Source organism: Amia ocellicauda, chromosome 20 (assembly GCF_036373705.1).
Source record: "Amia ocellicauda isolate fAmiCal2 chromosome 20, fAmiCal2.hap1, whole genome shotgun sequence".
In the NCBI taxonomy this organism is placed as follows: domain Eukaryota; kingdom Metazoa; phylum Chordata; class Actinopteri; order Amiiformes; family Amiidae; genus Amia; species Amia ocellicauda.
Genome location: NC_089869.1, coordinates 381,419 through 400,350, shown reverse-complemented (window position 1 = coordinate 400,350; position 18,932 = coordinate 381,419). Strand labels below are relative to the sequence as shown.

Genomic DNA, 18,932 nt, shown 5'->3' with positions numbered 1-18,932 from the left:
CCAATTATCTTTAATGATTAGTACTTCTTTCCCATTCAACCACTTAAGATTTTCATAACCTGAGCATTGGTTGTTCAGTGGTAGAATTCTCGCCTGCCACGCGGGAGGCCTGGGTTCGATTCCCGGCCAATGCATTTTCCTCGTTCTGCAAAGAAGACAATGATTACATCGTCCCATACGGGCGTTACTGTAACCCTGACTTAGTAATCCCGAGATCTAAGTCTCATCGGTACTTATTCCTCATTCATCCACTTGAAACCCTTGTCACCTGAGCATTGGTCCGACAGTGGTAGAGATCTCACCTGCCACTCGGGAGGTTGTTGCTTCATTCGCGGCCAATGGTTTTCCCCATTCTATGTAGAAGAGGATGGCTATTATTGCAACAACCAGACATTTGTGTCTGTCTCTCTCTCTCACTCACTCATCTATCTATAAAGATTGGTACCTCTTTCTACATCATCCCATACATACGTTCCCGTTTCCCGCGCCTTAGTAATCCCGAGGTCTTGGTCTGATTGGTACTTATTCATCGTTCAACCATTTCAAACCCTTGTCACCTGACCATTGGTCCGACAGTAGTAGAGATCTCACCTGCCACTCGGGAGGTTGTTGCTTGATTCGCGGCCAATGGTTATCCTCGATCTATATAGAAGAGGATGGCTATTATTGTAACAACCAGACATTTGTGTCTGTCTCTCTCTCTCTTTCACTCACTCACTCATCTATCTATAATGATTGTTACTTATTCCTTGTTCAACTACTCGAAACCCTTGTCACCTGAGCATTGGTCCTACAGACGTAGAGACCTCACCTGCCACTCGGGAGACCTTTACTTGATTCGCGGCCAATGGTTTTCCTCGTTCTATATAGTAGAGGATGGCAAATAATTGCAACAACCAGACATTTGTGTCTGTCTCACTCACTCACTCATCTATCCTATTATCTATTATGATTAGTACTTCTTTCCCATTCAACCACTTAAAATTTTCAAAACCTGAGCATTGGTTGTTCAGTGGTAGAATTCTCGCCTGCCACGCGGGAGGCCCGGGTTCGATTCCCGGCCAATGCATTTTCCTCGTTCTGCAAAGAAGACAATGATTACATCGTCCCATACGGGCGTTACTATAACCCTGACTTAGTAATCCCGAGATCTAAGTCTCATCTGTACTTATTCCTCGTTCATCCACTTGAAACCCTTGTCACCTGAGCATTGGTCCGACAGTGGTAGAGATCTCACCTGCCACTCGGGAGGTTGTTGCTTCATTCGCGGCCAATGGTTTTCCCCATTCTATGTAGAAGAGGATGGCTATTATTGTAACAACCAGACATTTGTGTCTGTCTCTCTCTCTCTTTCACTCACTCACTCATCTATCTATAATGATTGGTACTTCTTTCTACATCATCCCATCCGGACGTTCCTGTTTCCCGCGCCTTAGTAATCCCGAGGTCTTGGTCTGATTGGTACCTGTTCATCGTTCAACCATTTCAAACCCTTGTCACCTGACCATTGGTCCGACAGTAGTAGAGATCTCACCTGCCACACGGGAGGTTGTTGCTTGATTCGCGGCCAATGGTTATCCTCGATCTATATAAAAGAGGATGGCTATTATTGTAACAACCAGACATTTGTGTCTGTCTCTCTCTCTCACTAACTCAGTCATCTATTTATAATGATTGGTACTTCTTTCTACTTCGTCCCATCTGGACGTTCCTGATACCCGCGCCTTAGTAATCCCGAGGTCTAAGTCTGATTGGTACTTATTCATCGTTCAACCATTTGAAACCCTTGTCACCTGACCATTGGTCCGACAGTGGTAGAGATCTCACCTTCCACTAGGGAGGTTGTTGCTTGATTCGCGGCCAATGGTTTTCCCCATTCTATGTAGAAGAGGATTGCTATTATTGTAACAACCAGACATTTGTGTCTGTCTCTCTCTCTCACTTACTCATCTATCTATAGAGATTGGTACCTCTTTCTACATCGTCCCATCCGGACGTTCCTGTTTCCCGTGCCTTAGTTATCCCGAGGTCTAAGTCTGATTGGTACTTATTCATCGTTCAACCATTTGAAACCCTTGTCACCTGACCATTGGTCCGACAGTGGTAGAGATCTCACCTTCCATTCGGGAGGTTGTTGCATGATTCGCGGCCAATGGTTTTCCCCATTCTATGTAGAAAAGGATGGCTATTATTGTAACAACCAGACATTTGTGTCTGTCTCTCTCTCTCTTTCACTCACTCACTCATCTATCTATAATGATTGGTACTTCTTTCTACATCATCCCATCCGGACGTTCCTGTTTCCCGCGCCTTAGTAATCCCGAGGTCTTGGTCTGATTGGTACTTATTCCTCGTTCATCCACTTGATACCCTTGTCACCTGAGCATTGGTCCTACAGTGGTAGAGATCTCAGCTGCCACGCAGGAATTCATTGCTCGATTCGCGGCCAATGGTTTTCCCCATTCTATGTAGAAGAGGATGGCTATTATTGCAACAACAAGACATTTGTGTCTGTCTCTCTCTCTCACTCACTCATCTATCTATAAAGATTGGTACCTCTTTCTACATCATCCCATACATACGTTCCCGTTTCCCGCGCCTTAGTAATCCCGAGGTCTTGGTCTGATTGGTACTTATTCATCGTTCAACCATTTCAAACCCTTGTCACCTGACCATTGGTCCGACAGTAGTAGAGATCTCACCTGCCACTCGGGAGGTTGTTGCTTGATTCGCGGCCAATGGTTATCCTCGATCTATATAGAAGAGGATGGCTATTATTGTAACAACCAGACATTTGTGTCTGTCTCTCTCTCTCTTTCACTCACTCACTCATCTATCTATAATGATTGTTACTTATTCCTTGTTCAACTACTCGAAACCCTTGTCACCTGAGCATTGGTCCTACAGACGTAGAGACCTCACCTGCCACTCGGGAGGCCTTTACTTGATTCGCGGCCAATGGTTTTCCTCGTTCTATATAGTAGAGGATGGCAAATAATTGCAACAACCAGACATTTGTGTCTGTCTCTCTCTCTCTCTCACTCACTCATCTATCTGTAAAGATTGGTACCTACTTCTACATCGTCCCATCCAGACGTTCCTGTTTCCCGTGCCCTAGTTATCCCGAGGTCTGGGTATGATTGGAACTTATTCCTCGTTCATCCACTTGAAACCCTTGTCACCTGAGCATTTGTGCTACAGTGGTAGATATCTCACCTTCCACTCGGGAGGTTGTTGCTTGATTCGCGGCCAATGGTTATCCCCGATCTATATAGAAGAGGATGGCTATTATTGTAACAACCACACATTTGTGTCTGTCTCTCTCTCTCACTCACTCATCTATCTATAAAGATTGGTACCTCTTTCTACATCGTCCCATCCGGACGTTCCTGTTTCCCGCGCCTTAGTAATCCCGAGGTCTTGGTCTGATTGGTACTTATTCCTCGTTCATCCACTTGATACCCTTGTCACCTGAGCATTGGTCCTACAGTGGTAGAGATCTCAGCTGCCACGCAGGAATTCATTGCTCGATTCGCGGCCAATGGTTTTCCCCGTTCTATATAGAACAGGATGGCAAATAATTGCAACCACCAGACATTTGTTTCTGTCTCTCTCTCTCACTCACTCATCTATCTAAAAAGATTGGTACCTCTTTCTACATCGTCCCATCCGGACGTTCCTGTTTCCCGTGCCTTAGTTATCCCGAGGTCTGGGTCTGATTGGTACTTTTTCCTCCTTCTGCATAGACGACGATGACTGCATCGTGCCATCCAGAGGTTCGTCTGTGCCTCATTGGCTCGTGTTGGCTGCATCATTCATGTTTTATGGGTTAAAGTTCTGATTGGTACTTATTCCTCCTTCAGCCGGTTCAAACACTTGTCACCTGAGCATTGGTCCTACAGTGGTAGAGATCTCACCTGCCACTCGGGAGGTGTCTGCTTGATTCGCGGCCAATGGTTTTCCCCGTTCTATATAGTAGAGGATGGCAAATAATTGCTACAACCAGACATTTGTGTCTGTCTCACTCACTCACTCATCTATCCAATTATCTTTAATGATTAGTACTTCTTTCCCATTCAACCACTTAAGATTTTCATAACCTGAGCATTGGTTGTTCAGAGGTAGAATTCTCGGCTGCTACGCGGGAGGCCTGGGTTCGATTCACGGCCAATGCATTTTCCTCGTTCTGCAAAGACGACAATGATTACATCGTCCCATACGGGCGTTACTGTAACCCGTGACTTAGTAATCCCGAGATCTAAGTCTCATCGGTACTTATTCCTCTTTCATCCACTTGAAACCCTTGTCACCTGAGCATTTGTGCTACAGTGGTAGAGATCTCACCATCCACTCGGGAGGTTGTTGCTTGATTCGAGGCCAATGGTTATCCTCGATCTATATAGAAGAGGATGGCTATTATTGTAACAACCAGACATTTGAGTCTGTCTCTCTCTCTCTTTCACTCACTCACTCATCTATCTATAATGATTGGTACTTCTTTCTACATCATCCCATCCGGACGTTCCTGTTTCCCGCGCCTTAGTAATCCCGAGGTCTTGGTCTGATTGGTACTTATTCATCGTTCAACCATTTCAAACCCTTGTCACCTGACCATTGGTCCGACAGTGGTAGAGATCTCACCTTCCACTCGCGAGGTTGTTGCTTGATTCGCGGCCAATGGTTTTCCCCATTCTATGTAGAAGAGGATGGCTATTATTGTAACAACCAGACATTTGTGTCTGTCTCTCTCTCTCACTCACTCATCTATCTATAAAGATTGGTACCTCTTTCTACATCGTCCCATCCGGACGTTCCTGTTTCCAGTGCCTTAGTTATCCCGAGGTCTGGGTATGATTGGAACTTATTCCTCTTTCATCCTCTTGAAACCCTTGTCACCTGAGCATTGGTCCGCCAGTGGTAGCGATCTCACCGGCCACTCGGGAGGTTGTTGCTTGATTCGCGGACAATGGTTATCCCCGATCTATATAGAAGAGGATGGCTATTATTGTAACAACCAGACATTTGTGTCTGTCTCTCTCTCTCACTAACTCAATCATCTATTTATAATGATTGGTACTTCTTTCTACTTCGTCCCATCTGGACGTTCCTGATACCCGCGCCTTAGTAATCCTGAGGTCTAAGTCTGATTGGTACTTATTCATCGTTCAACCATTTGAAACCCTTGTCACCTGACCATTGGTCCGACAGTGGTAGAGATCTCACCTTCCACTAGGGAGGTTGTTGCTTGATTCGCGGCCAATGGTTTTCCCCATTCTATGTAGAAGAGGATGGCTATTATTGTAACAACCAGACATTTGTGTCTGTCTCTCTCTCTCACTCACTCATCTATCTATAGAGATTGGTACCTCTTTCTACATCGTCCCATCCGGATGTTCCTGTTTCCCGCGCCTTAGTAATCCCGAGGTCTTGGTCTGATTGGTACTTATTCCTCGTTCATTCACTTGATACCCTTGTCACCTGAGCATTGGTCCTACAGTGGTAGAGATCTCAGCTGCCACGCAGGAATTCATTGCTCGATTCGCGGCCAATGGTTTTCCCCGTTCTATATAGAACAGGATGGCAAATAATTGCAACAACCAGACATTTGTGTCTGTCTCTCTCTCTCACTCACTCATCTATCTAAAAAGATTGGTACCTCTTTCTACATCGTCCCATCCGGACGTTCCTGTTTCCCGTGCCTTAGTTATCCCGAGGTCTGGGTCTGATTGGTACTTTTTCCTCCTTCTGCATAGACGACGATGACTGCATCGTGCCATCCAGAGGTTCGTCTGTGCCTCATTGGCTCGTGTTGGCTGCATCATTCATGTTTTATGGGTTAAAGTTCTGATTGGTACTTATTCCTCCTTCAGCCGGTTCAAACACTTATCACCTGAGAATTGGTCCTACAGTGGTAGAGATCTCACCTGCCACTCGGGAGGTGTCTGCTTGACTCGCGGCCAATTTTTTTCTCCGTTCAATATAGAAGAGGTTGGCTATTATTGTAACAACCAGACATTTGTCTCTCTCTCTCTGTCACTCACTCACTCATCTATCTATAATGATTGTTACTTATTCCTTGTTCAACTACTCGAAACCCTTGTCACCTGAGCATTGGTCCTACATTGGTAGAGATCTCACCTGCCACTCGGGAGGTGTCTGCTTGATTCGCGGCCAATGGTTTTCCCCGTTCTATATAGTAGAGGATGGCAAATAATTGCAACAACCAGACATTTGTGTCTGTCTCACTCACTCACTCATCTATCCAATTATCTTTAAAGATTAGTACTTCTTTCCCATTCAACCACTTAAGATTTTCATAACCTTAGCATTGGTTGTTCAGTGGTAGAATTCTCGCCTGCCACGCGGGAGGCCCGGGTTCGATTCCCGGCCAATGCATTTTCCTCGTTCTGCAAAGAAGACAATGATTACATCGTCCCATACGGGCGTTACTGTAACCCTGACTTAGTAATCCCGAGATCTAAGTCTCATCGGTACTTATTCCTCGTTCATCCACTTGAAACCCTTGTCACCTGAGCATTGGTCAAACAGTGGTAGAGATCTCACCTGCCACTCGGGAGGCCTTTGCTTGATTCGCGCCAATGGTTTTCCCCGTTCTATATAGTAGAGGATGGCAAATAATTGCAACAACCACACATTTGTGTCTGTCTCTCTCTCTCTTTCACTCACTCACTCATCAATCTATAATGATTGGTACTTCTTTCTACATCATCCCATCCGAACGTTCCTGTTTCCTGCGCCTTAGTAATCCCGAGGTCATGGTCTGATTGGTACTTATTCATCGTTCAACCATTTCAAACCCTTGTCCCCTGACCATTGGTCCAACAGTGGTAGAGATCTCACCTTCCACTCGGGAGGTTGTTGCTTGATTCGCGGCCAATGGTTTTCCCCATTCTATGTAGAAGAGGATGGCTATTATTGTAACAACCAGACATTTGTGTCTGTCTCTCTCTCTCTCTCACTCACTCATCTATCTGTAAAGATTGGTACCTCTTTCTACATCGTCCCATCCAGACGTTCCTGTTTCCCGTGCCCTAGTTATCCCGAGGTCTGGGTATGATTGGAACTTATTCCTCGTTCATCCACTTGAAACCCTTGTCACCTGAGCATTTGTGCTACAGTGGTAGATATCTCACCTTCCACTCGGGAGGTTGTTGCTTGATTCGCGGCCAATGGTTATCCCCGATCTATATAGAAGAGGATGGCTATTATTGTAACAACCACACATTTGTGTCTGTCTCTCTCTCTCACTCACTCATCTATCTATAAAGATTGGTACCTCTTTCTACATCGTCCCATCCGGACGTTCCTGTTTCCCGCGCCTTAGTAATCCCGAGGTCTTGGTCTGATTGGTACTTATTCCTCGTTCATCCACTTGATACCCTTGTCACCTGAGCATTGGTCCTACAGTGGTAGAGATCTCAGCTGCCACGCAGGAATTCATTGCTCGATTCGCGGCCAATGGTTTTCCCCGTTCTATATAGAACAGGATGGCAAATAATTGCAACAACCAGACATTTGTGTCTGTCTCTCTCTCTCACTCACTCATCTATCTATAAAGATTGGTACCTCTTTCTACATCGTCCCATCCGGACGTTCCTGTTTCCCGTGCCTTAGTTATCCCGAGGTCTGGTTCTGATTGGTACTTTTTCCTCCTTCTGCGTAGACGATGATGACTGCATCGTGCCATCCAGAGGTTCGTCTGTGCCTCATTGGCTCGTGTTGGCTGCATCATTCATGTTTTATGGGTTAAAGTTCTGATTGGTACTTATTCCTCCTTCAGCCGGTTCAAACATTTGTCACCTGAGCATTGGTCCTACATTGGTAGAGATCTCACCTGCCACTCGGGAGGTGTCTGCTTGATTCGCGGCCAATGGTTTTCCCCGTTCTATATAGTAGAGGATGGCAAATAATTGCAACAACCAGACATTTGTGTCTGTCTCACTCACTCACTCATCTATCCAATTATCTTTAAAGATTAGTACTTCTTTCCCATTCAACCACTTAAGATTTTCATAACCTTAGCATTGGTTGTTCAGTGGTAGAATTCTCGCCTGCCACGCGGGAGGCCCGGGTTCGATTCCCGGCCAATGCATTTTCCTCGTTCTGCAAAGAAGACAATGATTACATCGTCCCATACGGGCGTTACTGTAACCCTGACTTAGTAATCCCGAGATCTAAGTCTCATCGGTACTTATTCCTCGTTCATCCACTTGAAACCCTTGTCACCTGAGCATTGGTCCGACAGTGGTAGAGATCTCACCTGCCACACGGGAGGTGGTTGCTTCATTCGCGGCCAATGGTTTTCCCCATTCTATGTAGAAGAGGATGGCTATTATTGTAACAACCAGACATTTGTGTCTGTCTCTCTCTCTCTTTCACTCACTCACTCATCAATCTATAATGATTGGTACTTCTTTCTACATCATCCCATCCGGACGTTCCTGTTTCCTGCGCCTTAGTAATCCCGAGGTCATGGTCTGATTGGTACTTATTCTTCGTTCAACCATTTCAAACCCTTGTCCCCTGACCATTGGTCCAACAGTGGTAGAGATCTCACCTTCCACTCGGGAGGTTGTTGCTTGATTCGCGGCCAATGGTTTTCCCCATTCTATGTAGAAGAGGATGGCTATTATTGTAACAACCAGACATTTGTGTCTGTCTCTCTCTCTCACTCACTCATCTATCTGTAAAGATTGGTACCTCTTTCTACATCGTCCCATCCAGACGTTCCTGTTTCCCGTGCCCTAGTTATCCCGAGGTCTGGGTATGATTGGAACTTATTCCTCGTTCATCCACTTGAAACCCTTGTCACCTGAGCATTTGTGCTACAGTGGTAGATATCTCACCTTCCACTCGGGAGGTTGTTGCTTGATTCGCGGCCAATGGTTATCCCCGATCTATATAGAAGAGGATGGCTATTATTGTAACAACCACACATTTGTGTCTGTCTCTCTCTCTCACTCACTCATCTATCTATAAAGATTGGTACCTCTTTCTACATCATCCCATCCGGACGTTACTGTAACCTGTGACTTAGTAATCCCGAGATCTAAGTCTCATCGTTACTTATTCCTCTTTCATCCACTTGAAACCCTTGTCACCTGAGCATTTGTGCTACAGTGGTGGATATCTCACCATCCACTCGGGAGGTTGTTCCTTGATTCGCGGCCAATGGTTTTCCCCATTCTATGTAGAAGAGGATGGCTATTATTGTAACAACCAGACATTTGTGTCTGTCTCTCTCTCTCACTCACTCATCTATCTATAAAGATTGGTACCTCTTTCTACATCGTCCCATCCGGACGTTCCTGTTTCCAGTGCCTTAGTTATCCCGAGGTCTTGGTATGATTGGAACTTATTCCTCTTTCATCCTCTTGAAACCCTTGTCACCTGAGCATTGGTCCGCCAGTGGTAGCGATCTCACCGGCCACTCGGGAGGTTGTTGCTTGATTCGCGGACAATGGTTATCCCCGATCTATATAGAAGAGGATGGCTATTATTGTAACAACCAGACATTTGTGTCTGTCTCTCTCTCTCACTAACTCAGTCATCTATTTATAATGATTGGTACTTCTTTCTACTTCGTCCCATCTGGACGTTCCTGATACCCGCGCCTTAGTAATCCCGAGGTCTAAGTCTGATTGGTACTTATTCATCGTTCAACCATTTGAAACCCTTGTCACCTGACCATTGGTCCGACAGTGGTAGAGATCTCACCTTCCACTCGGGAGGTTGTTGCTTGATTCGCTGCCAATGGTTTTCCCCATTCTATGTAGAAGAGGCTGGCTATTACTGTAACAACCAGACATTTGTGTCTGTCTCTCTCTCTCTTTCACTCACTCACTCATCTATCTATAAAGATTGGTACTTCTTTCTACATCATCCAATCCGGACGTTCCTGTTTCCCGCGCCTTAGTAATCCCGAGGTCTTGGTCTGATTGGTACTTATTCCTCGTTCATCCACTTGATACCCTTGTCACCTGAGCATTGGTCCTACAGTGGTAGAGATCTCAGCTGCCACGCAGGAATTCATTGCTCGATTCGCGGCCAATGGTTTTCCCCGTTCTATATAGAACAGGATGGCAAATTATTGCAACAACCAGACATTTGTGTCTGTCTCTCTCTCTCACTCACTCATCTATCTAAAAAGATTGGTACCTCTTTGTACATCGTCCCATCCGGACGTTCCTGTTTCCCGTGCCTTAGTTATCCCGAGGTCTGGGTCTGATTGGTACTTTTTCCTCCTTCTGCATAGACGACGATGACTGCATCATGCCATCTTGAGGTTCGTCTGTGCCTCATTGGCTCGTGTTGGCTGCATCATTCATGTTTTATGGGTTAAAGTTCTGATTGGTACTTATTCCTCCTTCAGCCGGTTCAAACACTTGTCACCTGAGCATTGGTCCTACATTGGTAGAGATCTCACCTGCCACTCGGGAGGTGTCTGCTTGATTCGCGGCCAATGGTTTTCCCCGTTCTATATAGTAGAGGATGGCAAATAATTGCAACAACCAGACATTTGTGTCTGTCTCACTCACTCACTCATCTATCCTATAATCTATAATGATTAGTACTTCTTTCCCATTCAACCACTTAAAATTTTCATAACCTTAGCATTGGTTGTTCAGTGGTAGAATTCTCGCCTGCCACGCGGGAGGCCCGGGTTCGATTCCCGGCCAATGCATTTTCCTCGTTCTGCAAAGAAGACAATGATTACATCGTCCCATACGGGCGTTACTGTAACCCTGACTTAGTAATCCCGAGATCTAAGTCTCATCGGTACTTATTCCTCGTTCATCCACTTGAAACCCTTGTCACCTGAGCATTGGTCCGACAGTGGTAGAGATCTCACCTGCCACTCGGGAGGTTGTTGCTTCATTCGCGGCCAATGGTTTTCCCCATTCTATGTAGAAGAGGATGGCTATTATTGTAACAACCAGACATTTGTGTCTGTCTCTCTCTCTCTTTCACTCACTCACTCATCAATCTATAATGATTGGTACTTCTTTCTACATCATCCCATCCGGACGTTCCTGTTTCCTGCGCCTTAGTAATCCCGAGGTCATGGTCTGATTGGTACTTATTCATCGTTCAACCATTTCAAACCCTTGTCCCCTGACCATTGGTCCAACAGTGGTAGAGATCTCACCTTCCACTCGGGAGGTTGTTGCTTGATTCGCGGCCAATGGTTTTCCCCATTCTATGTAGAAGAGGATGGCTATTATTGTAACAACCAGACATTTGTGTCTGTCTCTCTCTCTCTCTCACTCACTCATCTATCTGTAAAGATTGGTACCTCTTTCTACATCGTCCCATCCAGACGTTCCTGTTTCCCGTGCCCTAGTTATCCCGAGGTCTGGGTATGATTGGAACTTATTCCTCGTTCATCCACTTGAAACCCTTGTCACCTGAGCATTTGTGCTACAGTGGTAGATATCTCACCTTCCACTCGGGAGGTTGTTGCTTTATTCGCGGCCAATGGTTATCCCCGATCTATATAGAAGAGGATGGCTATTATTGTAACAACCACACATTTGTGTCTGTCTCTCTCTCTCACTCACTCATCTATCTGTAAAGATTGGTACCTCTTTCTACATCGTCCCATCCGGACGTTCCTGTTTCCCGCGCCTTAGTAATCCCGAGGTCTTGGTCTGATTGGTACTTATTCATCGTTCAACCATTTGAAACCCTTGTGACCTGAGCATTGGTCCTACAGTGGTAGAGATCTCACCTGCCACTCGAAGGTGTCTGCTTGATTCGTGGCCAATTTTTTTCTCCGTTCTATATAGAAGAGGAAGGGAATTATTGTAACAACCAGACATTTGTGTCTGTCTCTCTCTCTCTTTCACTCACTCACTCATCTATATATAATGATTGGTACTTCTTTCTACATCATCCCATCCGGACGTTCCTGTTTCCCGCGCCTTAGTAATCCCGAGGTCTTGGTCTGATTGGTACTTATTCATCGTTCAACCATTTGAAACCCTTGTCACCTGACCATTGGTCCAACAGTGGTAGGGATCTCACCTTCCACTTGGGAGGTTGTTGCTTGATTCGCAGCCAATGGTTTTCCCAATTCTATGTAGAAGAGGATGGCTATTATTGTAACAACCAGACATTTGTGTCTTTCTGTGTCTCTCTCTCACTAACTCAGTCATCTATTTATAATGATTGGTCCTTCATTCTACTTCGTCCCATCTGGACGTTCCTGATACCCACACCTTAGTAATCCTGAGGTCTGGGTCTGATTGGTACTTTTTCCTCCATCTGCATAGACGACGATGACTGCATCGTGCCATCCAGAGGTTCGTCTGTGCCTCATTGGCTCGTGTTGGCTGCATCATTCATGTTTTATGGGTTAAAGTTCTGATTGGTACTTATTCCTCCTTCAGCCGGTTCAAACACTTATCACCTGAGAATTGGTCCTACAGTGGTAGAGATCTCACCTGCCACTCGGGAGGTGTCTGCTTGATTCGCGGCCAATTATTTTCTCCGTTCTATATAGAAGAGGTTGGCTATTATTGTAACAACCGGACATTTGTCTCTCTCTCTCTGTCACTCACTCACTCATCTATCTATAATGATTGTTACTTATTCCTCGTTCAACTACTCGAAACCCTTGTCACCTGAGCATTGGTCCTACAGACGTAGAGACCTCACCTGCCACTCGGGAGGCCTTTGCTTGATTCGCGGCCAATGGTTTTCCCCGTTCTATATAGTAGAGGATGGCAAATCATTGCAACAACCAGACATTTGTGTCTGTCTCACTCACTCACTCATCTATCCTATTATCTATAATGATTAGTACTTCTATCCCATTCAACCACTTAAGATTTTCATAACCTGAGCATTGGTTGTTCAGTGGTAGAGTTCTCGCCTGTCACGCGGGAGGCCCGGGTTCGATTCGCGGCCAATGCATTTTCCTCGTTCTGCAAAGAAGACAAGATTACATCGTCCCATCCGGACGTTACTGTAACCCGTGACTTAGTATTCCCGAGATCTAAGTCTCATCGGTACTTATTCCTCGTTCATCCACTTGAAACCCTTGTCACCTGAGCATTTGTGCTACAGTGGTAGAGATCTCACCATCCACTCGGGAGGTTGTTGCTTGATTCGCGGCCAATGGTTATCCTCGATCTATACAGAAGAGGATGGCTATTATTGTAACAACCAGACATTTGTGTCTGTCTCTCTCTCTCTCTCACTCACTCATCTATCTGTAAAGATTGGTACCTCTTTCTACATCGTCCCATCCAGACGTTCCTGTTTCCCGTGCCCTAGTTATCCCGAGGTCTGGGTATGATTGGAACTTATTCCTCTTTCAACCATTTGAAACCCATGTCACCTGAGCATTGGTCCCACAGTGGTAGAGATCTCAGCTGCCACTCGGGAATTCATTGCTTGATTCGCGGCCAATGGTTTTCCCCGTTCTATATATAGAACAGGATGGCAAATAATTGCAACAACCAGACATTTGTGTCTGTCTCTCTCTCTCACTCACTCATCTATCTATAAAGATTGGTACCTCTTTCTACATCGTCCCATCCGGACGTTCCTGTTTCCCGTGCCTTAGTTATCCCGAGGTCTGGGTCTGATTGGTACTTTTTCCTCCTTCTGCATAGACGACGATGACTGCATCGTGCCATCCAGAGGTTCGTCTGTGCCTCATTGGCTCGTGTTGGCTGCATCATTCATGTTTTATGGGTTAAAGTTCTGATTGGTACTTATTCCTCCTTCAGCCGGTTCAAACACTTGTCACCTGAGCATTGGTCCTACAGTGGTAGAGATCTCACCTGCCACTCGGGAGGTGTCTGCTTGATTCGCGGCCAATGGTTTTCCCCGTTCTATATAGTAGAAGATGGCAAATAATTGCTACAACCAGACATTTGTGTCTGTCTCACTCACTCACTCATCTATCCAATTATCTTTAATGATTAGTACTTCTTTCCCATTCAACCACTTAAGATTTTCATAACCTGAGCGTTGGTTGTTCAGTGGTAGAATTCTCGGCTGCCACGCGGGCGGCCTGGGTTCGATTCCCGGCCAATGCATTTTCCTCGTTCTGCAAAGACGACAATGATTACATCGTCCCATCCGGACGTTACTGTAACCCGTGACTTAGTAATCCCGAGATCTAAGTCTCATCGGTACTTATTCCTCTTTCATCCACTTGAAACCCTTGTCACCTGAGCATTTGTGCTACAGTGGTAGAGATCTCACCATCCACTCGGGAGGTTGTTGCTTGATTCGAGGCCAATGGTTATCCTCGATCTATATAGAAGAGGATGGCTATTATTGTAACAACCAGACATTTGTGTCTGTCTCTCTCTCTCTTTCACTCACTCACTCATCTATCTATAATGATTGGTACTTCTTTCTACATCATCCCATCCGGACGTTCCTGTTTCCCGCGCCTTAGTAATCCCGAGGTCTTGGTCTGATTGGTACTTATTCATCGTTCAACCATTTCAAACCCTTGTCACCTGACCATTGGTCCGACAGTGGTAGAGATCTCACCTTCCACTCAGGAGGTTGTTGCTTGATTCGCGGCCAATGGTTTTCCCCATTCTATGTAGAAGAGGATGGCTATTATTGTAACAACCAGACATTTGTGTCTGTCTCTCTCTCTCACTCACTCATCTATCTATAAAGATTGGTACCTCTTTCTACATCGTCCCATCCGGACGTTCCTGTTTCCAGTGCCGTAGTTATCCCGAGGTCTGGGTATGATTGGAACTTATTCCTCTTTCATCCTCTTGAAACCCTTGTCACCTGAGCATTGGTCCGCCAGTGGTAGCGATCTCACCGGCCACTCGGGAGCTTGTTGCTTGATTCGCGGACAATGGTTATCCCCGATCTATATAGAAGAGGATGGCTATTATTGTAACAACCAGACATTTGTGTCTGTCTCTCTCTCTCACTAACTCAGTCATCTATTTATAATGATTGGTACTTCTTTCTACTTCGTCCCATCTGGACGTTCCTGATACCCGCGCCTTAGTAATCCTGAGGTCTAAGTCTGATTGGTACTTATTCATCGTTCAACCATTTGAAACCCTTGTCACCTGACCATTGGTCCGACAGTGGTAGAGATCTCACCTTCCACTAGGGAGGTTGTTGCTTGATTCGCGGCCAATGGTTTTCCCCATTCTATGTAGAAGAGGATGGCTATTATTGTAACAACCAGACATTTGTGTCTGTCTCTCTCTCTCACTCACTCATCTATCTATAGAGATTGGTACCTCTTTCTACATCGTCCCATCCGGACGTTCCTGTTTCCCGTGCCTTAGTTATCCCGAGGTCTAAGTCTGATTGGTACTTATTCATCGTTCAACCATTTGAAACCCTTGTCACCTGACCATTGGTCCGACAGTGGTAGAGATCTCACCTTCCACTCGGGAGGTTGTTGCTTGATTCGCTGCCAATGGTTTTCCCCATTCTATGTAGAAGAGGATGGCTATTACTGTAACAACCAGACATTTGTGTCTGTCTCTCTCTCTCTTTCACTCACTCACTCATCTATCTTTAAAGATTGGTACTTCTTTCAACATCATCCCATCCGGACGTTCCTGTTTCCCACGCCTTAGTAATCCCGAGGTCTTGGTCTGATTGGTACTTATTACTCGTTCATCCACTTGATACCCTTGTCACCTGAGCATTGGTCCTACAGTGGTAGAGATCTCAGCTGCCACGCAGGAATTCATTGCTCGATTCGCGGCCAATGGTTTTCCCCGTTCTATATAGAACAGGATGGCAAATAATTGCAACAACCAGACATTTGTGTCTGTCTCTCTCTCTCACTCACTCATCTATCTAAAAAGATTGGTACCTCTTTCTACATCGTCCCATCCGGACGTTCCTGTTTCCCGTGCCTTAGTTATCCCGAGGTCTGGGTCTGATTGGTACTTTTTCCTCCTTCTGCATAGACGACGATGACTGCATCGTGCCATCCAGAGGTTCGTCTGTGCCTCATTGGCTCGTGTTGGCTGCATCATTCATGTTTTATGGTTTAAAGTTCTGATTGGTACTTATTCCTCCTTCAGCCGGTTCAAACACTTGTCACCTGAGCATTGGTCCTACAGTGGTAGAGATCTCACCTGCCACTCGGGAGGTGTCTGCTTGATTCGCGGCCAATGGTTTTCCCCGTTCTATATAGTAGAGGATGGCAAATAATTGCAACAACCAGACATTTGTGTCTGTCTCACTCACTCACTCATCTATCCTATTATCTATAATGATTAGTACTTCTTTCCCATTCAACCACTTAAAATTTTCATAACCTGAGCATTGGTTGTTCAGTGGTAGAATTCTCGCCTGCCACGCGGGAGGCCCGGGTTCGATTCCCGGCTAATGCATTTTCCTCGTTCTGCAAAGAAGACAATGATTACATCGTCCCATACGGGCGTTACTGTAACCCTGACTTAGTAATCCCGAGATCTAAGTCTCATCGGTACTTATTCCTCGTTCATCCACTTGAAACCCTTGTCAACTGAGCATTGTTCCGACAGTGGTAGAGATCTCACCTGCCACTCGGGAGGTTGTTGCTTCATTCGCGGCCAATGGTTTTCCCCATTCTATGTAGAAGAGGATGGCTATTATTGTAACAACCAGACATTTGTGTCTGTCTCTCTCTCTCTTTCACTCACTCACTCATCAATCTATAATGATTGGTACTTCTTTCTACATCATCCCATCCGGACGTTACTGTAACCTGTGACTTAGTAATCCCGAGATCTAAGTCTCATCGTTACTTATTCCTCTTTCATCCACTTGAAACCCTTGTCACCTGAGCATTTGTGCTACAGTGGTAGATATCTCACCTTCCACTCGGGAGGTTGTTGCTTGATTCGCGGCCAATGGTTTTCCCCATTCTATGAAGAAGAGGATTGCTATTATTGTAAAAACCAGACATTTGTGTCTGTCTCTCTCTCTCACTCACTCATCTATCTATAAAGATTGGTACCTCTTTCTACATCGTCCCATCCGGACGTTCCTGTTTCCAGTGCCTTAGTTATCCCGAGGTCTGGGTATGATTGGAACTTATTCCTCTGTCTTCCACTTGAAACCCTTGTCACCTGAGCATTGGTCCGCCAGTGGTAGCGATCTCACCGGCCACTCGGGAGGTTGTTGCTTGATTCGCGGACAATGGTTATCCCCGATCTATATAGAAGAGGATGGCTATTATTGTAACAACCAGACATTTGTGTCTGTCTCTCTCTCTCACTAACTCAGTCATCTATTTATAATGATTGGTACTTCTTTCTACTTCGTCCCATCTGGACGTTCCTGATACCCGCGCCTTAGTAATCCTGAGGTCTGGGTCTGATTGGTACTTTTTCCTCCTTCTGCATAGACGACGATGACTGCATCGTGCCATCCAGAGGTTCGTCTGTGCCTCATTGGCTCGTGTTGGCTGCATCATTCATGTTTTATGGGTTAAAGTTCTGATTGGTACTTATTCCTCCTTCAGCCGGTTCAAACACTTATCACCTGAGAATTGGTGCTACAGTGGTAGAGATCTCACCTGCCACTCGGGAGGTGTCTGCTTGATTCGCGGCCAATTTTTTTCTCCGTTCTATATAGAAGAGGTTAGCTATTATTGTAACAACCAGACAATTGTCTCTCTCTCTCTGTCACTCACTCACTCATCTATCTATAATGATTGTTACTTATTCCTTGTTCAACTACTCGAAACCCTTGTCACCTGAGCATTGGTCCTACAGACGTAGAGACCTCACCTGCCACTCGGGAGGCCTTTGCTTGATTCGCGGCCAATGGATTTCCTCGTTCTATATAGTAGAGGATGGCAAATCATTGCAACAACCAGACATTTGTGTCTGTCTCTCTCTCTCTCTCACTTACTCTGTCATCTATTTATAATGATTGGTACTTCTTTCTACTTCGTCCCATCTGGACGTTCCTGATACCCGCGCCTTTGTAATCCTGAGGTCTGGGTCTGATTGGTACTTTTTTCTCCTTCTGCATAGACGATGATGACTGCATCGTGCCATCCAGAGGTTCGTCTGTGCCTCATTGGCTCGTGTTGGCTGCATCATTCATGTTTTATGGGTTAAAGTTCTGATTGGTACTTATTCCTCCTTCACCCGGTTCAAACACCTATCACCTGAGAATTGGTCCTACAGTGGTAGAGATCTCACCTGCCACTCGGAGGTGTCTGCTTGATTCGTGGCCAATTTTTTTCTCCGTTCTATATAGAAGAGGATGGGAATTATTGTAACAACCAGACATTTGTGTCTGTCTCTCTCTCTCTCTTTCACTCACTCACTCATCTATCTATAATGATTGGTACTTCTTTCTACATCATCCCATCCGGACGTTACTGTAACCTGTGACTTAGTAATCCTGAGATCTAAGTCTCATCGTTACTTATTCCTCGTTCATCCACTTGAAACCCTTGTCACCTGAGCATTTGTGCTACAGTGGTAGATATCTCACCTTCCACTCGGGAGGTTGTTGCTTGATTCGCGGCCAATGGTTTTCCCCATTCTATGTAGAAGAGGATGGCTATTATTGTAATAACCAGACATTTGTGTCTGTCTCTCTCTCTCACTCACTCATCTATCTATAAAGATTGGTACCTCTTTCTACATTGTCCCATCCGGACGTTCCTGTTTCCAGTGCCTTAGTTATCCCGAGGTCTGGGTATGATTGGAACTTATTCCTCTTTCATCCACTTGAAACCCTTGTCACCTGAGCATTGGTCCGCCAGTGGTAGCGATCTCACCGGCCACTCGGGAGGTTGTTGCTTGATTCGCGGACAATGGTTATCCCCGATCTATATAGAAGAGGATGGCTATTATTGTAACAACCAGACATTTGTGTCTGTCTCTCTCTCTCACTAACTCAGTCATCTATTTATAATGATTGGTACTTCTTTCTACTTCGTCCCA

At 45.5% G+C, this 18,932-nt stretch overlaps 7 non-coding genes across 7 annotated transcripts; all 7 read left to right on the top strand.

Annotated features, from left to right (window-relative positions):
- Positions 1 to 63: 63 nt before the first annotated feature.
- Positions 64 to 134, top strand: trnag-gcc (transfer RNA glycine (anticodon GCC)). The gene has a single exon. It is a non-coding gene; the product is annotated as a tRNA-Gly (tRNA).
- An 864-nt stretch (positions 135 to 998) lies between these two features.
- On the top strand, positions 999 to 1,069 carry trnag-gcc (transfer RNA glycine (anticodon GCC)). The gene has a single exon. It is a non-coding gene; the product is annotated as a tRNA-Gly (tRNA).
- A 5,256-nt stretch (positions 1,070 to 6,325) lies between these two features.
- trnag-gcc (transfer RNA glycine (anticodon GCC)) lies at positions 6,326 to 6,396 on the top strand. Its single transcript has one exon. It is a non-coding gene; the product is annotated as a tRNA-Gly (tRNA).
- Positions 6,397 to 8,042: 1,646 nt separating this feature from the next.
- On the top strand, positions 8,043 to 8,113 carry trnag-gcc (transfer RNA glycine (anticodon GCC)). The gene has a single exon. It is a non-coding gene; the product is annotated as a tRNA-Gly (tRNA).
- Positions 8,114 to 10,634: 2,521 nt separating this feature from the next.
- trnag-gcc (transfer RNA glycine (anticodon GCC)) lies at positions 10,635 to 10,705 on the top strand. The gene has a single exon. It is a non-coding gene; the product is annotated as a tRNA-Gly (tRNA).
- A 3,296-nt stretch (positions 10,706 to 14,001) lies between these two features.
- Positions 14,002 to 14,072, top strand: trnag-gcc (transfer RNA glycine (anticodon GCC)). Its single transcript has one exon. It is a non-coding gene; the product is annotated as a tRNA-Gly (tRNA).
- Positions 14,073 to 16,305: 2,233 nt separating this feature from the next.
- trnag-gcc (transfer RNA glycine (anticodon GCC)) lies at positions 16,306 to 16,376 on the top strand. The gene has a single exon. It is a non-coding gene; the product is annotated as a tRNA-Gly (tRNA).
- The last annotated feature ends 2,556 nt before the right edge of the window (positions 16,377 to 18,932 follow it).